The sequence below is a fragment of the Schistocerca cancellata genome, chromosome 4 (assembly GCF_023864275.1).
Source record: "Schistocerca cancellata isolate TAMUIC-IGC-003103 chromosome 4, iqSchCanc2.1, whole genome shotgun sequence".
Classification (NCBI taxonomy): domain Eukaryota; kingdom Metazoa; phylum Arthropoda; class Insecta; order Orthoptera; family Acrididae; genus Schistocerca; species Schistocerca cancellata.
This window is the reverse complement of record NC_064629.1, coordinates 875,076,520-875,095,512: the sequence shown is the minus strand read 5'-3', so window position 1 is coordinate 875,095,512 and position 18,993 is coordinate 875,076,520. Positions and strand designations below refer to the sequence as shown.

Sequence of the window (18,993 nt, the reverse complement as noted above, 5' to 3'; positions counted from 1 at the left end):
ACAAAGAAAAACTGAAAGTCATATAGGGTGCGCTTTTTCACGTCGTCAAGTCTCCGTAAGCAACGCTTTCCAACTACCTCGAGAACTTCCTTATTTACGGCCAAAAGTGTTGTATTAATAGAGGCATTGAATTTTGTTATAACAGTTTCCGCAAAAAAAAAATTTAATCTACGTCTGTAATGAAAACTCTTGAAGTAAGGAACTGCAACAAGAAGCAAAGTATTTTATTATTACAGTAGCAGAGGCGCTAATGGAACGTACAGAAAAGCAACTGAATTCACTTTGCTTATAAATCATTATGGAACAATTGATAATGAGACGTTTAATCGGCTAGCAAAGAAAGTAGTTAAAAATGAGTTTTGTCTCAGTTTAAAACTCCCACATAAATAATTTTATTGTTGATTGGCAGCAGTGCTTTCTTACTTCCAATGTCCATTCAAACAAAGCAAACTGTTTCTAATTCTACTGTTTTTTTTTAATCCTTTATGTTTTACGTCCGAACTTCACTGGTCCCAGAAACCTTAAAAGTATCGTCTGCCTAAACCTCAAGTTGGTAGTGACTCCCTTTCTGATCAGCATACCGCGTTAAGCTTATTGTTAAGTTCCTACTGTTTTCTATGAATGTTCTGTTCCTCATTTTTAATATTAATTACGATAGTTCATTTTACATAAGTTGTATTGAGTCAGTTTTATCTTAGTCTTTTACAATCGATTCCGCAACAAAGAGGATAGGGCAAAACCTCGCGGTGCCTGGAAACACGTTCCCAGTTAGAAATATTTAACAGAAAATTTTTAGTACTTACTTTTTGCCATACAGCCACGGAAAATGTCATGACATCCTTTACCGGAAACGGTAAAGAATATATATTTTAATATGTATCTCGGACAACTCCACTTCCAGCCAAAGATATGCTAAGTTAATGGGTATTATCGTATCTTTTTTATTTGTGTAAATGAAGAACAGTTTGCAAACTGTTTGGCAAGTATTGAAATGTACCCGTTACCATTCTGAAATTCCACTATGATGTAAGACGGGTATTTTACAAATGTCTGCAGTTCCCAATATCAGCGCAGTAGGACTGTCTACGTCTGGAAGATTTTCATTATTGCATTAATAAGAAAAATTTTTCCGTAGACAAACGGTTGAACAGAGACGTTTGTATGTTGTTTTGTAGACAGATAGTTACGTAATGGATAATCATTTATTGTTTATCCTATTCCCACGTATCTTCGTACACCCAGCGTGTTGATTAGTTATTTCGGGTTGTAACTAATTAGATCGTTTCTGTGTACCTTTCTTACAGCGATAGTAAATCTGTGGTTCGATTTCTTTCAAGGAATGTATTCTTCTCGATACTTATTAGGGCCTGGTATTTGCACTTTCTATAAATACTCAGCATTCACGTCTGAAAAGCAATTTCAAGGAGTTGTTCAAAAGAAATTATTACCTGCAATACGTTTTAAATGCTTTGGCAAGTCCGTGAAAACATGAGTAGCCACGTCTCTGACGCATATTTATTTCTTTTTGAGTCGTCAGTCTTCAGTCGTCTGTTGCGGCCCACCGTGGTTCCTCTCTTGTGCAGACATCTTCATCTCAGAGTAGGCTTTCCACCATTCGTCCTCAGTTATTTGTTGGATGTATTCCAGTCTCTGTCTACCCATATAGTTTTCACTCCCTACAGCACTCTCCAGTGCCATGGAAGCTATTCCCTGATATCTTAAGACATGTTCAAAACCTGTCCTGTCGACAGTGTTTTCCATATGTCCCTTTCTTCGCCAAGTTTGTGAAGAACGTCGTCATTCCTTATCCTATTAGTGCACCTAATTTGCAACATCCCTGAACAGAGTCACATACCAAAGGGTTTGATTCTCTTCTTTTCCGGTGTTCCCACATTCCATGGTACACTACCATAAAATGCGGTGGCCAAACGTACATTCTTAGAAATTTATTTCTCAAATTAAGGCTTAATTTCCTTAGCCACGAATGCCCCCTTTGCACATGCTAATCTGCTTTTTAACTTCGTGTTTAGTCCATCATGTGTTATTTTGCTTCCAAGGTAGCAGAATTTCTTAACTTCATGGTCCATAATTTTTATGTTAAGTTCATAGCTAATCTCATTTTTGCTACTCATCATTACTTTCGTCTTTCTAAGGCTTACTCTCAATTCATATTCTGTATTCATTAGACTGTTGATTCTACGCGACAGGCTCTGTAATTCTTCCCCACCTTCACTGAGGATAGCGAATAATATCATTGATATCCTTTCACCCTGAATTTTGGTCCCACAACTGAAACTTTCCTTTAGTTTTGTCATTGCTTCTTCGATTTATAGGGTGAACAGTAACTGCATCCCTCTCCCACGCCGTTTGAACCCGTGCATTTCATTCTTGATCCTCCATTCTTATTGTTCCCTCTTGATTACTGTACATATTGATATTACTTGTCTTCCTTTATAGTTTACTCCTATTTATTCACAAAATTTAGGTTCAAATGGTTCAAATGGCTCTGAGCACTATGCGACTTAACTTCTGAGATCATCAGTCGCCTAGAACTTAGAACTACTTAAACCTAACTAACCAAAGGACATCACACACATCCATGCCCGAGGCAGGATTCGAACCTGCGACCGTAGCGGTCGCTCGGCTCCAGACTGTAGCGCCCAGAACCGCACGGCCACTCCGGCCGGCAAAATTTAGGTATATTGCACCATTTTACGTTGTCGAAATCTGTTTCCAAGTCCATAAATCCAATGAACGTGTCTTGATTTATCTTCAGTCGTATTTCCATTATGAAGCGTAACGTCAGGCTTGCCTGTTTGGTGCCTTTCCATATCAGAAAGCCAAACTGACTGTCATCTAACAGCTGCTCGATTTCCTTTTCTTTCTCATTCTTCTGTAGAATATTTGTATTAGCAACTTCAATACCTTAGACGTTATGCTGATTGTGCGATAGTCCTCGTACGTATCTGCCCTTGCTATCTTCGGTATTGTGTAGATGATATTTGTCCATAAGTCTGATGGTATGTGTCCCGTCTCATAAATTCTACACAACAACTTGAGTTGTCGATTGCTTATCACTTCTCACAATGATTTTAGAAATTCCGAAGGAATATTAACTATCCTTCTACCTTATTTGATCGCAAGTCTTACAAATCCTTACCGAATTCTGATCCTAATACTCGATCCCCTATGCCTTCTGTATCGACTCCCATTTCTTCTTCTGTCACTCCATCATACAGTTCCTCTTCATCTTAGAGCCCCTTATGTACTCTTTCCACTCATCTGCTCTCTCCTCTTCGCTTAAAGACCTAGCTTTTAATTTCACCGAAGGTTGTTTTGACTTTTCTACTTGAAATCAGTCCTTCCAACGACCATTTATTTTTCAATTTCCTCATATTTTGCCTGCGGCCATTTCATCTTGGCTTCCCTACACTCCCTATTTACTTCATATCTAAGTGACTTATATTTCTGTATTACTGAATTTATCTAATATTTTTGTACTTCCTTCTTTAGTGGGTCAGTTGAAGTATTTTTCTGCTATCCAAGGTTTCCTTGTATTTAGTTTTGACCACCCAACTTCTGAGACTGCCGTTTCTAGAGACGTCCATTCCTCTCACCTGAACTTCCTACTGTGACATTCGTTATCTACAGCCTATGAGAGCTTCAAACTCATCTTACCATTCCTCAGTATTTCAGTATGCCACTTCGTTCCATATTGATTCTTCCGGACGATTCTCTTAAACTACAGTCTACAGTTAATCATTACAAAATTTTGATCCGTTTCTGTTTCTGCTCATGAGTAAGCCTTAAAATGCAGTATCTGAATTCATAATCGCTGTATCGACATAATGTAATCCTGCCAGAATCTGCCGTTGTCTCAAGTGCATTTCTAAGTAAACCTCTTCCTCTTGTTGCTTTTGAAGATTGTGTTCGCTACTACTAACTGAAATGTATTGGAGAACTCAGTTTCCTCTCTCATTCAGTCTACCAAGCCCATACTCTCCAGTGAGCCTTTCTTATACTCCTTCCCCTAATACTGCATTCTAATGTCCCACAATTATTAGATTATCATTTCCATTTACGTACTGAATTACCAGTTCACTATCCTCATATACTTTCTTTGTCCCTTTATCTTCTGATTGTGAAATTGGCACGTATGTCTGAACCATTGTCTTTGGCCCTGATTTGCTGTTGATTCTGATGTAAACAATCCTATCACTGAACTGTTCACAGTAATTTACTTTCTGCGTTATCTTCTTATTCATGCTAATCTCATTATACCATTTTCCACTGCTGTTGATATTACCCTATATTCGTCTGACCAGAAATCTTTGTCTTCTCCTATTTTATTTGTAAGGTCTGTCTTAGTCAAGACGGGCCTTTACAAATAAAATGCCATAATATTATTGCGGACTCATTTACAGACTTTTGTCTTCAATTGATTCTTTCCATTTCACTATACTGATCCCCACTGTATTTAGATTGAGCCTTTCCATTTCCCTTTTCAGATTTTCTAGCTTCCCTGAAACGTTTAAACTTCTAACATTACACTCTCCGACTCGTCGAAAGTTCTTTTTCTCACGGTTACCTGCCCTTACCAGCCCCCTGCCGGAGATCGGAACGGGGGACTAATCCGGAATCTTTTGCCAGTGGAGAGATTATGATTTTGCTTCAGTTACAGGCTGTATGTCCTGTGGACAGAGATTATGTGCGTTAACTGACTCTTTGTTGTTCTAATAAGAACGCCTTCAGATCTATGAAGAGGTTGTTTTTGGTTCTTGTGTTACGTTCATATTTTGCAATATTTTTAGAGGTTGCATTACGTTACTGCAGATGGATGGTGGAGTGTTTCCTTCGACTAGGCCACGGTCAGTTCTTTCCCATATCTATTTCTATTGCCACTCTGTTTCTTAGAACAAGGTTGATGTGCACTTCAGAAGTCCATTTGTCCCTTCCGCAGTTCTGTTCGTCCTCTATCGACATGCAGACAAACATTTAAGGGCTTCGGTACTTTAACTCCAGCCTCACGTTACATATTTTCTCTTATTAGACTCGGTGTAAACCCATGGAAGACTAATCACAGATAATTGTGTATTGTTTTCAAGGTAGCTCCACCATCACCTATGCATACGCCGTGCCCATTCGAGACCTTATCCTTACGAAACTACCTTGAACGACTCAGAGCGGCGTTTGAGAGTATGGAGACGAATAAACACCAGAACATGATACCTTTCACTGCGCATCATTCAACACCTCTAGACAGGACATTCCGTTTGCATCGAATATTTACATTGCAGTAAGAGACTACGAAAATTAGTGCGTAACTATTGACCTGGCCATTAAATCTGTAACAGATTGCTAGTGGGATATAGGGAAAATTGTCGCCGTGGGATTCCCAGAGTGTTGCGGGTGCAAAATAGAGAGTAGGACGCTACAGTGGGTGGAGAGCGAAAGTGAAGTGTTCAGTGTCAACACCCATACTTACAACGCCGCCTGGACGATAGAAAAAAGAAGTGCTCTTCCCACATCTGGAACAGATCAAACACTTAGGCTTAGAAAGCTATCAAAATTAGATTAATGTGATAATAACAACACCTTTCAATGGAAAATACACCTTCAATGGAAAATACACATGCAACTTCATAATCAAAACAGTGTTTCTTAGTGAATACTGCTGCCCTGGAGCGGGAGCAAATGCTCAAGTAGTCACATCTGAAGGATTGCGTAACAGTGGAATAGTAACAGAATGTACGTAACTAGCCGCGGGCTGTACACACAATGTACACCCCAAGGCCCAGCGGTTGCGACGGGGCTACCCACATCTCCTACTGGTTTCTATGCGTCTTTCTCTCTTGCAGTCTATTAGTTACTTTTCTTCGGTTTTCCAAATTGTTCATATCTGTTAGATTAAGTAGTAATAGGCTGTACTAACTACTATCAGAACTGTTGTTCTCCATACTGTTATTGTGCTTCCAAACTACATTGTACATACGAATTGTGACTGAATGCTTAATTCTGTATGATTAAATTATTATAACTATTATTTTAATCTGGTCATTAATAGAATGCGGGGTCCGTCATAGAATCTAGACAGCGGAGCTGCTATTGAAAATAAACAAATAAATAGTAGTCAGTTCTAGATGGCTTGCGCATTCGCCGGTCGGACGTGAGTAGGACTTGGTCCCGTAGCTTGTCACCCGTCAGTACCCCCACCCCCCACCCCCACCCTCCTCCCACCCAGGCGAGGTGATACATCATCGACACATCCGACGCCTCTCGGATCTGATGCCTCAAGGGCCGCAGCCCGCAACGGCTGCGCAACATCCTGAATGTGTTCCAGCCACGGGGAAACTTAGACAATTTTTCTAAATGTACCGAGGCGGGCACAGCAAAACATATCGTATAGCGGTGTCCTCTAAACGGTGACGCTGACTGCAACAACACTACTTTCGTCTGCATAAGGAAACAACAGTTCATGTAAATTGATATCCGAAATAAATGTTAAGAGTGTCATGCAGTTTTCATTAGTTCGTGATGATTGAGATAAGGCACTAACCTTTCGCAATCTAGATTAAATTTACACAACTTCGTAATTTTACGGTTTCTCACGTTATAGTCGCTATGATCTTGAGTCCGAAAATTCGTTTGATGTAGCTCTCGACGCCACCCTACACTACAAAAGCCTCTTCGTCCCGAATAACTACTGCAATCTACATCCTTCTGAATCTGCTTAGTGTATTCATCTCTTAATCTCCCTCTACGAATTCCCCCCCCCCTCCTCCCCCACTTCTCTCCAGGACTAAATTAGTGCTTTCTTTATGACTCAGAATGCATCCTGCCAACCGATCACTTCTTCTAGTCAGATCATCCGCAAATTTCTGTTTTTCCCCAACTCTGTTCAGTACCTCCTCGTTAGTTCCTGAGCCATCCATCTAATCTTCAGCATTCTTCTGCAGCACCCAGTTTCAAAAGCTTTTATTCTCTTCTTGTCTAAACTCTTTATCGACCATGTTTCACTTCCATACATAGCTACACTCCATATAAATAGTTTCAGAAGAGACTTCCTAACACATAAATTTGTATTCGATGTTAACCAATTTCTCTTATTCAAAAACGCTATTTTTGACATTGCCAGTCTGCATTTTATATCCTCTCTATTTCGGCCATCATCAGTTATTTTGCTGCCCAAACAGCAAAACTCGTCTACTCCCTTTAGCACCTCGTTCTCCTATCTAATTCTCTCAACACCGACTGATTTAATTCGACCACATTCCATTATCCTTGTTCTGCTTTTGTTAATGTTCGTGTTACATCCTCCTCTAAAGACACTGTCCATTCCGCTCAATTATTTTTCCAAGTCCCTTACTGTCTCTGACATAACTACAATGTCATCGGCAAATCTCAAAATTTTTATTTATTCTCTCTGAACTTTAGTTCCCACTTCAAATTTTTCTTTGGTATTCTTCACTGCTTACTCAGTGCACAGATTGAATAACACTGGGGATAGGCTACAACCCTGTCTTTCTCCGTTCTCAACCGTTGCTTCCCTTTCACGTCCCTCAACTCTTATAACTGCCTTCTGGTTTCTGTACAAGTTGTACATAGCCTTTCGCTGCCTGTATTTTATCCCTGCTACCTTCAATATTTAAAAGAGATTCCTCCAGTCAACATTGTCAAAAGCTTTCTCTAAGTCTACAAATGCCTTAACCTATCTACTAAGATAAGCTGTGTTCCTAAGTTTCTCCGGAATCCAAACTGATCTTCTGCGAGGTTGGCTTCAACAAGTTTTTCCATTCTTCTGTAAAGAATTCGTGTCAGTATTTTGCAGCCATGACTTATTGAACTACCAGTTCGGTAATATTCACACCTGTCAACAACTGATTTCTTTGTAATTGGAATTATTACATTCTTCTTGAAGCCTAAGGGTATTTCGTTTGATTCTTGCATCTTGCACACCGTATGGAAGAAGTTTTGTTATGGCTAGCTCTCCAAAGGCAGTCAGTAGTGCTGACGGAATATTGTCAACTCCCGGGGCCTTGTTTCGACTAAGGTCTTTCACTGTTCTTTCAAATTCTTCTCTCAGTATCATATCTCCCATCTCATCTTCATTTATGTCCTCTTCCATCTCTCTTGTATGGATGGACCCTCTATATACTCCTTCCACCTTTCAGCTTTACCTTCTTTCCTTATAACTGGTTTTCCATCCGAGCTCTTGATATTTACACAGCTGCGTCTCTTTTCTGCAAACACTTCTTTTTAATTTTCCTGTAGACGGTATATACCTATACCCTAGTGATATATGCTTCTGAATCCTTACATTTGTCCTCTAGCCATTCCTGATAACCATTTTGTACTTCCTGTCAATCTAATATTTTAGGCGTTTATATCCCCTTTCCCTTTCTTCATTTGCTGCATTTTTATTTTCTCCTTTCAACAGTTAAATTCAATATCTCTTGGGTTATCCGAGGATTTCTGCTAGGTCTTGTCCCTTTAACCTATTTGACCCTCTGCTACCTTCAATATGTCATGTCTCAAAGCTAGCTATTCGTCTTCTACTTCATTCCTTTCTCCTGTTTCAGTCAATCATCCCAATGCTCCCTTATAATCTCTTAAGAACCGCAGGTTTTGTCACTTTATCGAGATTCCAATTTCTAAATTTCCTACATTTTTGCATTTTCTTCAGTTTTAATCTACAGTTCATAACTAATAAATAATAGTGAAAGTCCATATCTGCTCCTGTAATCCAAAATCTTGTCCCGAAATCTCTGTCTCGCCATTATATAATAAATCTGAAACCTTCCGGGGTCTCTACGTCTCTTCCACGTACGCAGCCTTTTGTCACGATTCTTAAACCAAATGTCAGCGATGATTAAATTATGCTCTGTGCAAAATTCTACCAGACGGCTTCCTCTTTCTTTTCTTTTCCCCATTACATATTCACCTGCTATTTTTCCTTCTCTTCATTTTCCTACTATCGAATTGCAGTCCCTCATCGCAATTAAATTTTCGTCTCCTTTCGTTTATTTTTTCAATATCTTCATCATCTGCGGAGCTAGGTGAAATATAAACTTGTACTACTGTGTTGGGCGTGGACTTCGTGTCTGTCTTGGCTACATTAATGCGTTCACGCTGCTGTTAATAGTAGCTTACCCGCAGTCCTGTTTTCTTATTCATTGTTAAACCTACTCCTGCATTACCCCTATTTGATTTTGTATTTATAACCCTGTATCCACCTGACCAGAAGTCCTGTTCCTCCTGCCATCGGACTTCACTTACTCCCACTATATCTGACTTTAACCTATCCATTCCCCTTCTTAAATTTTCTAACATACCTCTCCGATTAATGGATCTGACATTCCACGTTTCTATCCGTAGAACGTCAGTTTTGTTTCTCCTGATAACGACGTCCTCCTGAGTAGTTCCCGCCCGTAGATCCAAATGGGGGACTATTTTACCTCCGGAATATTTTACCCAAGGGGACGTCATCATTATTATTTAACCTTATAGTTGGGCTGCATGCCCTTGGGAAAAATTACGGCTGTAGTTTCCCCTTGCTCTCAGCCTTTCGCAGTACCAGCACAACAAGGCATTTTTGTTGTTGTTACAGTAACAGATCAGTCAGTCATCCAGACTACTGCAACTACTGAAAATACTGCTGCCCCTCTTCAGGAACCACACGTTTGTCTGGACTCTCAACAGATACTCCTCCACTGTGGTTGCACGTACGGCACGGCTATCTGTAACGCTGAGGCATGCAAGCCACCCCACCAATGGCAAGGTCCATGGTTAATGTTATAGTAATACACCATACTGAGTTCCCATCTTCCTCATACTTCGCTGCCGTTATAGAGCCCATCTACTAGACTGTTATTCATTTCAACACTAAAGAGACGTCTGCGTTGACATTTCCCGAACAGAAAGCTCCTTGTGTCTTTCGTTCTTTTTTGTTCCACCTTCATTCCAAAAGAACGAGGAGTTTGCAACTTCTGAAGTTAACGTTTTGTTATTTAACATTCGATCCTTAGCAGCAGACACATTACTAGTGCTAGGCATTCTGCTATCAAATCCGAGACAACAGTCACAAAATGCTGGAGGGAAAGTTACTTTAGTTTTAGAATGTCACGTGATTACTAAAAGAACGGTGACGTGGAGAATGCTCCGGAAAATGTGGGAGATATCTTTGGATCCAGGAAGTTTTAAACTATGTGATGGAACTTATACGTTTATCGTTATGGTTCACTTTACGTAAAACTTAGGTTTATTTAGAGCAATCAGAAATGTTGCATTCCTGCTGTTTCACAGTCAGTAACATTTATTGTCCTCTTTTGTTTTGTAAAGATTAAGAAGCCTTGAAAAATACTAAAGCTTTGCATCTTTGATGGCAGACGAATTACCTAGATTGTTATTTAGAATATCTCATTATTTTTCATTGCAAGTTTTATAGTTTCCTACAACTATAGCTACAACATACCATTAGCGCTCACGACTGTATTACGATGACATGAGTTAGAAGTATTGGACGACTGATTCCTACCATATTCAAAATGCAAGTCTTTTCTTCTATATATTTTGTTGTCAAATGATATTTCAGCGCCATCCTGTCGTCTTCAGTCTATCGTTGCATTTAAATAGTTCCCACAATAATGTAACGACAGCCTTTAAAAACAATTGAATTATGAAATGAGACAGTTGTTTATAACTACACAACATTCACACTACAATCACCGAGTTCAATAGCATCCACTATGGATACAATCAACACCCATTCCAGAGACCCAAGGATGTGGCGCAGTGGTATGGCATGTGACTCGCGTTCTGGAGGAAGTGGGCTCAAACCCGTACTCGAACTTCCAGATTTAGGTTTTCCGTGGTTTCCTTTATCGCTTCAAGAAAATGCAGGCACGGTTACTTCATAAAAATACGGGTCATTATCTTCCCCATTTTTGTCGTATCTCAATTTGTGTCTCATCTGCTACTGTTCGAATATGGTATTCGGCAAATAATGCTGTAAACAGTAACTGTTTTAAAATACCTAGGAGTAACCGACAGGAGCAACCTACTGTAGAATTCAAATGCCAAACTGAGATTCATTGACCGGGTCTTAAGAAAAAATAATTCATCTATAAAAGTTTACCAAACAACCCTAAAACCGATTCTTGAGTGTTCTTCATCAGTCTGGGATCCTTGGATTGCTAGAATAGATAGATAAGGTCGAACGAAGAGCGACATGTTTTATTATGGGGTGGTTTTGCAATCGCAGAAGCGTTACCGAGATGCTCAACAAATTCCAGTGACAGATGCTACATCAGGGCATTGTGTATCATGCAAAGGCTTAATGCTGAAATTCCGAAAGCGGGCGTCCTAAGAAGAGTAGGGCAACATATTACTGCCTCCCCCTTACGTCTCGCGAAATCTACGTGACGAGTAAATCAGACAAAGTAGAATTCATATGGAGGTTTCTCGACAGTTGTTACCACACATATTAGTCGAGTATTACGTTCGAGTATAATGACTTTTCTGCAGACTAGAAATCTACTCTGTAGGAATCAGCATGGGTTTCGAAAAAGACGGTCGTGTGAAACCCAGCTCGCGCTATTCGTCCACGAGACACAGAGGGCCATAGACACGGGTTCACAGGTAGATGCCGTGTTTCTTGACTTCCGCAAGGCGTTCGATACAGTTCTCCACAGTCGTTTAATGAACAAAGTAAGAGCATATGGACTATCAGACCAATTGTGTGATTGGATTGAAGAGTTCCTGGACAACAGAACGCAGCATGTCATTCTCAATGGAGAGAAGTCTTCCGAAGTAAGAGTGATTTCAGGTGTGCCGCAGGGGAGTGTCATAGGACCGTTGCTATTCACAATATACATAAATGACCTTGTGGATGACATCGGAAGTTCACTGGGGCTTTTTGCAGATGATGCTGTGGTGTATCGAGAGGTTTTAACAATGGAAAATTGTACTGAAATGCAGGAGGATCTGCAGCGAATTCACGCATCGTGCAGGGAATGGCAATTCAATCTCAATGTAGACAAGTGTAATGTGCTGCGAATACATAGAAAGATAGATCCCTTATCATTTAGCTACAAAATAACTGGAAGCAGTTAATTCCATAAATTATCTGGGAGTACGCATTAGGAGTGATTTAAAATGGAATGATCATATAAAGTTGATCGTCGGTAAAGCAGATGCCAGACTGAGATTCATTGGAAGAATCCTAAGGAAATGCAATCCGAAAACAAAGGAAGTAGGTTACAGTACACTTGTTCGCCCACTGCTTGAATACTGCTCAGCAGTGTGGGTTGCGTACCAGATAGGGTTGATAGAAGAGATAGAGAAGATCCAACGGAGAGCAGCGCGCTTCGTTACAGTATCATTTAGTAATCGCGAAAGCGTTACGGAGATGATAGATAAACTCCAGCGGAAGACTCTGCAGGAGAGACGCTTAGTAGCTCGGTACGGGCTTTTGTTAAAGTTTTGAGAACATACCTTCACCGAAGAGTCAAGCAGTGTATTGCTCCCTCCTACGTATATCTCGCGAAGAGACCATGAGGATAAAATCAGAGAGATTAGAGCCCACACAGATGCATACCGACAATCCTTCTTTCCACGAACAATACGAGACTGGAATAGAAGGGAGAACCGATAGAGGTACTCAAGGTATCCTCCGCCACACACCGTCAGGTGGCTTGCGGAGTATGGATGTAGATGTAGACAGATGTAGAACAGGGACGGGGAGAAAAGATGGTGGTATCAGTAAGTACCCTCCACCACAAGACGTGAGATGGCTTGCGGAGTACGGATGCAAATGCAATAAACGTCTTTATCAGCTGACTTTAAACACCAGTCAACATTTTCAGCCTTCCCTTGCAGTTTCCAAACTGCAATTTAAACGAACAGATCCACTGGTAAAGTGTGTGAAAACATGTTGGAGTAACGCTATAGGACTTGTGTGTTATAGAAGGCTGGAACATTTGCACAGACGCGAAAACTAGAGTACTTTGCCACTCTCAGATTTATAACGTGTTACAAGTTGCTGACACAGATATTTCTGCTGTTCAATAAGAGCATTACACGGTTTCATTGCTTCAACTTAAGCTGTTTACGGTAGCCAACTTCTTGTCTTATGTGAATGAATAATGACACATTTTGTCAAAAACTTGCTTCTCTGACTGCAGCATGATGTCATTAAAACTGTAGAAACCTCTAGCACTAACAGCACTAAACGTTGAACTAAGCGATAGGCAAATTAAAGTTAATGCTATTTTGTCGAAAAGTGATATTCTGAGCCCGTGGCTGTGTACAAGAGACAAATTGACTCTTACAGAGAGGATAACAGCAGCCAGGCACTTTTTATAATGTTATTTATTTATTTCAATAGCGCCGTTACCGGTTTCCAGCCGACAGGTTCTTCTTCAGACAGCGGCTTCATGTTAAGATACACTTCAAATCCGCGCCATTTACATTCCAGTGCTGACTGCTTGTGATCATGCAGCACTGAAAAGTAACAGCACGGGTTTTTCAATGTAAATACCCAAAACGTCTTCACTTAAATAATTTGTTTACATCGTTAAAATTGTTGTGAGACACTATTACAGTTAAAAAGATATTATCCCACATCTTGTTTTGGTTGTAGGGCACCACATCCCAGGGAAATTTCATCATTTGGGAAAACAAAAAGTGAAAGCTAATCTAAAATGTATCTTAACGTGAACAAACAGTCTGAAGATGAACCTGTCTGCTCGAAACCGGTAACGACGCTATTTTAAATAAATAAATATATTTGTAAAATTTGGCTAGTTGTAGTTATCTCCTCTGTAAGAGTCAACCTATATTAAACTAAAGTTAATGCTACAGTAATTTAATAGAATACCTTACGACGTTTCTATATATTTTCAGAACAAATAACTTTTGACTAGTACTAAAACTGCAACAGAAATTGGGTAACATCTAAGGGTAGCTGGAAAAAATAAATTTTTCAGGTGATGCGAAACACAGCATTCATCATATTATTAGTCACAAATTCGGCAATAACTGCATTAACAGTGTTTCAGAAGATCATGCTTAAAACTTCATTATGCCGGTTCTCTATTTTATGCAAATGCACCTCTTCATTTACCTATTGCCGGCCTGGGTGGCCGAGCGGTTCTAGGCGCTACAGTCTGGAACCGCGCGACCGCTACGGTCGCAGGTTCGAATCCTGCTTCGGGCATGGATGTGTGTGATGTCTTTAGGTTAGTTAGGTTTAAGCAGTTCTAAGTTCTAGGGGACTGATGACCTCAGAAGTTAAGTCCCATAGTGCACAGACCAATTTGAATTTGAATTTACCTGTTGGGTAAATGCTGAGGTCTTGAACGAACTGACAGAAGCCCCAACATCAGGGTACTGACGTACTAGGATATTCATTGCTACTATGAAATAGTGCATTGACAATGGCTGGGCACTAGCCGAAACCTATATTTGCCTAATAAAACCTGAAAGAAAAGGACGAATGATTGCTGTGCTCTATCATTTGAAAAACTTACATTTCACTTATATTTCGAACGATTTCAATGTAGCGTTGGAAGTTTTTATTTATATTGAAAGTAAAAAAGCCACGACAGCCTAGTACGTGTAGGAGTGAAGAGTCTACATTGTTTGAATGCAGGGTGAGCAAACGTCGAGGGGTTGTAGAGAGGTCTTGAGGAACGCATCGAGAGGATAGGAACGTGTGTTTGGCCGGCCGGAGTGGCCGAGCGGTTCTAGGCGCTACAGTCTGGAACCGCGTGACCGCTACGGTCGCAGGTTCGATTCCTGCCTCGGGCATGGATGTGTGTGATGCCCTTAGGTTAGTTAGGTGTAAGTAGTTCTAAGTTCTAGGGGACTGATGACCTCAGAAGTTAAGTCCCATAGTGCTCAGAGCCATTTGAACCTGTGTTCTGAAACATAACGACTCTACAGAGCTTCGAAGTTATAGGCGCCAGCGTCTGCCAGTAGGCCACCTCTACGTTAGTAACCGTGACTTTTTATGCTGACGGACCGTAGGCGGAATGCCTCGCAATGTTTGTTGTTATTCAATGATCGCGATCGATTGCGACGATCGCCAGCGGAGAAGATCAAGCTAGCTGCTGCTAGTCTTCTATGAATGTGATGCTCTGTTGCCTCGGTGGATGACGGTTTCGGACACAGGTTTCCGTGTGCAGTTTATTTTTCTCTTGTATACCGAAAAACACTGGATATTTTAGAACGTGTCAGGAGAAAAATAAACTGCGGCTGGGAACCCATGCACGAAACCGTCATCCAACGAGGCAACAGAGCGTCGCATTCCTAGGAAACAGGGCCGTTCTGCACGGCAACTAGCGCCATCTCCTCCACTGGCGATCATCGAAATCAATCGCGATCACTGAATAACAAACAACATTTCGAGACGTTCAGCGCACAAAGTCATCTTCTCTGCCTAATCGGTGCCTAGTGGCAGGCGATGGCACCAGTAACTTCGACATTTTGTAGCTTCGTTGGATGACGTTTCCGTACACAGTTTCCTATCCTCGATTTGTTCCTCAGAACACCCTCTACAACTCCTCGAAGTTCGTCACAACATTTCTGGAACACCCTGTATAGTATGGACTAATCTTTTCTCACCAAAGCTTTGTAAGCCCTACACGTCGTTGCCAATACTGAATATTCATTACTATACCTAATCACACACGTTAAAAATGATGGTGAAAGTGTAGGATGGGGTCTAGCGTGTTGGTAGAAATCATAAGTATTTTCAATGTACTTATATAATAATGGCTACCTCATTAAATAACATTGAGGAATTTTCTGAGTTCTATACTGCTTCGGCAATGTTTATGTATAAAGAAGCCGTTGAAGAGATTTCAGCTCTTAGAAAATTTTCAAGAAGACTTATTGATCAATTTTACATGCGTTCGGAGTTTCGAGTTCACAATTGAGTAGAAAATTGACTCAAAACTCATATCCCCACCAGCATTTTCGAAAGATAAATAAATGGTATTTAACTGCTTGTTTGTCTTAGACGCTTTTGTGACATGTACGTTCTTGTTTTTGCAGGACATCAACCCTGAAGACATCCAACAAAGAAGGCCAAATCTGTCCAGCAACGGTGCGGCTGCAGCAGTTGAGGACTGAACAGAAGACGTAAGCTGACTTCTGGTGCTATTACAATGCACCATCTCATTCCCTTCAACATCTCTTTAAGTTCTTCGCAAATTACTTCACCAGAAATATTTAGCTACTTAGTCAGATGCCTAGGCACCCACATATCATTTCCCAGCAGTAGTAGACATGTCAGCGTCATACAAAACACTACATAAGTATAAAAGATAACGAACATGCAGGTCTAGTTAATTCCAGAGTTAGCATTATACAATATATTCACATCTCACACAACTCACCGCACTCACCAAACACACACCATTCCGTCTAACGTAAGGACCACAGAATTGTCCCCGTCTTTTCATTATATTCTGTGTCCTTCGCTTGGTCTGCCTGAAAAACTGAGTCATCCTTCCAAAATACAGCAGCTCAGGAAGATGAAAGTGTGTTAGAATTTCTCATCACTAATCCTGAGCATACTGTTGATCCAGTAATACACAATGTACACTGAGAGCATATTCTGGAATGAGAGAGATGTTTAATTTTTTACATTTTTGACAAAGCAACATTTTTTTCTATCATACACGACTTTGTGTTGTGCAATTAGTTCCTTAACGTACAGTAAGTTTTGTGCATAAGACAGATGCTTTAACTGAGTTTCTAAACATGTTGCTTTTAGTTATATATTTCATTTTATTGGACAATTTATGCAACAGTTTGATTCCCTAGTAGAAATTACGGTTCTTTTGCTTAATTTTCCCGATAAGAGTAAGTTAAGTTTGGCTCTTTTTCTCATGCTCATTGAATGGAGCTTTTAGTGAGACAATTAATAATGTTTTTTTTCTGAATAAGCATTATAGGTTTGTAGGCGTATTAATACAGTTTGTATCCAGCAATCTTTAAACAGAGTTTATGGTGAACCTAATTTTTGTTTTTCGTTATTATTCTTATTGCCCTTTCTTGTAGTTTTAATATTGTGGCCGTATTTTATGCATTCGCTCCTCTAAAGACATTGCCATAATTAAGAACCGAGTGGTCACAGGAATTTTAGTAAAATATCAGTCATTTCTGGTTTCTGTACTTTATTGCGAACCGAGCGGGGTGGCGCAGTGGTTAGACACTGGACTCGCATTCGGGAGGACGACGGTTCAATTCCGCGTCCGGCCATCCTGATTTAGGTTTTCCGTGATTTCCCTAAATCACTCCAGGCAAATTCCGGGATGGTTCCTCTGAAAGGGCACGGCCGACTTCCTGTCCAATCCTTCCCTAATCAGATGAGACCGATGACCACGCTGTCTGGTCTCCTTCCCCAAACCAACCAACTTTATTGAGTTTATTACTAGAAATACTTGAAAACCTGAAACTAACTAATAGAATGATTGTATTACATTTTCGATATTTTTATACAACGTGAACACTTGTTTTCTTTCAGTTTAATATTTTTTTTTTTTTTTTAACGCCACTTCACGGCATCTGCAGAGGCCGTTTGCACTGGTTGTGACAACCGCCAGCCCTATTTCATGAGCATTGTTGAATTCTAGGACCGGTTTGCAGAACACTGCAGTCAGCAAATTTAAATTCTTTGCGCGCTTTGTGGCCTGATGATACGCAGATCATTAGTGGCTTTATACGGTGCATCAGTGCCGAAACAGGGAATCAGATGTGCTGCTACCGCTACGGCGTCTCATAGACTTGAAACCCGATTCCTCTAAAAATCCTTTTCAACATATTTCCAACTCACTCAGTTACGAAGGTTTCGTTAATGATCATAATGTGGAACACCGTGAGAACAGTATATCCTCCAAACCCAATTATTTCGGCAGTACTTCTAGAACAGCAAGCGTGCTCCAATCTAAAATAAGTTGCACCGTATCCATCTTCATTTACAGGAGGCCAACAAATCAAGCAGTGAAAAATCAGCGCTCAGTTTTATTCGAGCTCTTCTCTGTTTTCCCTTAGGATTTCAATAAATTATACCCGTCAATACCTCCTGTGTGGTATAATTCTTGGAGCTCTTCCATTCATAAAAGCTCTGTACAGATAATGTGAAAGTTGTCCACGCACACTCGTAATTATATGTACATTATGCGTACATTGACTGTGAGTGAGACTCGAATTCAGGTTCAAGGAAACATTTTGGTTCAAGTGATTTACCTTTTTAGGGACAATATGATGTGGAAGTGAGAATGAAACCCGTTGCCCCTACAAGGCCATTTATTCGAAAAGTGCCGAGATGGCCACAGAGTTTGAAGAGTGCACCCCTACGGAAGCATCAACAGCATCTTAGCCCCTCACTCTATGAAACGCTGTCAAAGAATTTGCACTGTTAATATGTGTACGTCTCCATCTCTCACACCCAAGCGGCCAAATTATAACGCTGGAAATATTCTCCAACAGGGTTTGATCCAGATATGATAGCAGTGTCCTTTTTGTGGATGTCGTTTCAGCAACAGTTTATCTAAATATACATTTCACAGCATAAAACTATTTTTTTAGTTGCAAGTAGGCCACAGCCGAAATAAATATTTCAGTGACAATAATGTGTCACACTGGCTGTCATAATGACCAACGTAAGTTTTGACTGTAGCCAATATGTATTCGATTGACTGGTTGTATCATACACTTGAAAATGCCTACACAGCCGAAATTATGCAGTTGTCAAGAATACAAAACGAAGGGATATTCTAATCTAAGCTGCGATTACCATTGCGACTGATTATTGTCATTCATAAAAGCAATAGCACGAGTTGTAAGTACTTCGGAAAAAAAGAGCACCATGTGGTGTGTCACAGCGACAAGGCCTGCAGGGTATGTAAGCACCTTATTTCTTATTTCCTTACATTCTGGTGCTCCCTGTAAGAGACACACAGTGAGGCAAGCACAATCACCCAT

The 18,993-nt window shown here is 40.3% G+C and overlaps 1 protein-coding gene across 1 annotated transcript in view; it reads left to right on the top strand.

Moving 5' to 3' along the window:
- Window positions 1-18,993, top strand: part of LOC126185029 (zinc finger and BTB domain-containing protein 24-like) — a 566,213-nt gene that overhangs the window by 37,607 nt on the left and 509,613 nt on the right. The window contains exon 2 of the mRNA XM_049927762.1: window positions 16,057-16,143. The gene's annotated coding sequence lies outside the window, so the exon portion shown is untranslated. The remainder of the gene's footprint in view (window positions 1-16,056; window positions 16,144-18,993) is intronic.